This window comes from Balaenoptera physalus (genome assembly GCF_965194825.1).
Source record: "Balaenoptera physalus genome assembly, chromosome: 3".
Lineage (NCBI taxonomy): Eukaryota > Metazoa > Chordata > Mammalia > Artiodactyla > Balaenopteridae > Balaenoptera > Balaenoptera physalus.
This window is the reverse complement of record NC_138890.1, coordinates 111074091-111076442: the sequence shown is the minus strand read 5'-3', so window position 1 is coordinate 111076442 and position 2352 is coordinate 111074091.

The window sequence follows — 2352 nt, the reverse complement described above, 5'->3', positions numbered from 1 at the left end:
AAAAGCAACAATGATTGCAATTACCAAACACGAAACACACTCATACTATGTCATAATATTGACATTCAGTCCAGTAATCCTCCACTGTAACAGCTCCTTTACTTTGCAGTGAAAATTGATTTGTGTATTTTTTGCCTCTGAGTCCTTGTGGGATTTTTTTTTTTATTCAAACAGAAAGTCACAAAAATTATAATCATCCTCATCAGTTCACTCAGTCCCATGTAATTAATTTTTTTTTCATCTTGATCTTTTGTTAGCACTTTGATGAATTCATCAGTTTTCCATTAGAGTTCTGAAAATGCTTATTCATTCAGTTCAGCAGTATAGTCAGTTACCAGAAACCTGTACTTGTCAGAGTCTTTTCCATGAATTCCTTGAAGATGAAACCCTTTTATAGGAACATTTTTGCAAAAGCATCAGAGTACACCTAGAACTGTCTGTAAATGGCAAAAGACTTAAAAATGACCACGGTTAAAGATTTGATGAAAGTGCATAATAATGCAATTGACAAGGAAATTTAGTTATTTCTGAGATATACATTTTAAAGTAATAACTAGAATTATGACTTATAACATTATACCAGAACATATAAGATTTTTAGAAGTTTCATGTAATGTCTGAAACATTTATATTAACATATTTCCATGCAAATAACCCAAAGAAAGTTTAGTATTAGTTGTTCTTTTTTTTGTTTCTTTGTTTGATTTTTTATCCTGCAGGTTCTTATTAGTCATCAGTTTTATACACATCAGTGTATACATGTCAATCCCAGTCACCCAATTCAGCACACCACCATACCCACCCCACCACGGTTTTCCCCGCTTGGTGTCCATACGTTTGTTCTCTACATCTGTGTCTCAACTTCTGCCCTGCAAACTGGTTCACCTGTACCATTTTTCTAGGTTCCACATACATGCGTTAATATACGATATTTGTTTTTCTCCTTCTGACTTACTTCACTCTGTATGACAGTCTCTAGATACATCCAAGTCTCTACAAATGACCCAATTTCGTTCCTTTTTATGGCTGAGTAATAGTCCATTGTATATATGTACCACACCTTCTTTATCCATTCGTCTGTCGATGGGCATTTAGGTTGCTTCCATGACCTGGCTGTTGTAAATAGTGCTGCAATGAACATTGGGGTGCATGTATCTTTTTGAATTATGGTTTTCTCAGGGTATATGCCCAGTAGTGGGATTGCTGGATCATATGGTGATTCTATTTTTAGATTTTTAAGGAACCTCCATACTGTTCTCCATAGTGGCTGTATCAATTTACATTCCCACCAACAGTGCAAGAGGATTCCCTTTTCTCCACACCCTCTCCAGCATTTGTTGTTTGTAGATTTTCTGATGATGCCCATTCTAACTGGTGTGAGGTGATACCTCATTGTAGTTTTGATTTGCCTTTCTCTAATAATTAGTGATGTTGAGCAGCTTTTCATGTGCTTATTGGCCATCTGTATGTCTTCTTTGGAGAAATGTCTATTTAGGTCTTCTGCCCATTTTTGGATTGGGTTGTTTGTTTCTTTAATATTGAGCTGAATGAGCTGTTTATATATTTTGGAGATGAATCCTTTCTCCGTTGATTTGTTTGCAAATATTTTCTCCCATTCTGAGAGTTGTCTTTTCATCTTGTTTATGGTTTCCTTTGCTGTGCAAAAGCTTTGAAGTTTCATTAGGTCCCATTTGTTTATTTTTGTTTTAATTTCCATTACTCTAGGAGGTGGCTCAAAAAAGATCTTGCTGTGATTTATGACAAAGAGTGTTCTTCCTATGTTTTCCTCTAAGAGTTTTATACTGTCTGGTCTTACATTTAGGTCTCTAATCCATTTTGAGTTTATTTTTTTGTATGGTGTTAGGGAGTGTTCTAATTTCATTCTTTTACATGTAGCTGTCCAGTTTTCCCAGCACCACTTATTCAAGAGACTGTCTTTTCTCCATTGTATATCCTTGCCTCCTTTGTCATAGATTAGTTGACCATAGGTGCGTGGGTTTATCTCTGGGCTTTCTATCCTGTTCCATTGATCTATGTTTCTGTTTTTGTGCCAGTACCATATTGTCTTGATTACTGTAGCTTTGTAGTATAGTCTGAAGTCAAGGAGTCTGATTCCTCTAGCTCCATTTTTTTTCCCCTCAAGACTGCTTTGGCTATTTGGGGTCTTTTGTGTCTCCATACAAATTTTAAGATAATTTGTTCTAGTTCTGTAAAAACTGCCATTGGTAATTTGATAGGGATTGCATTGAATCTATAGATTGCTTTGGGTAGTATAGACATTTTCACAATATTGATTCTTCAAATCCAAGAACATGGTATATCTCTCTATCTGTTGGTATCATCTTTAACTTC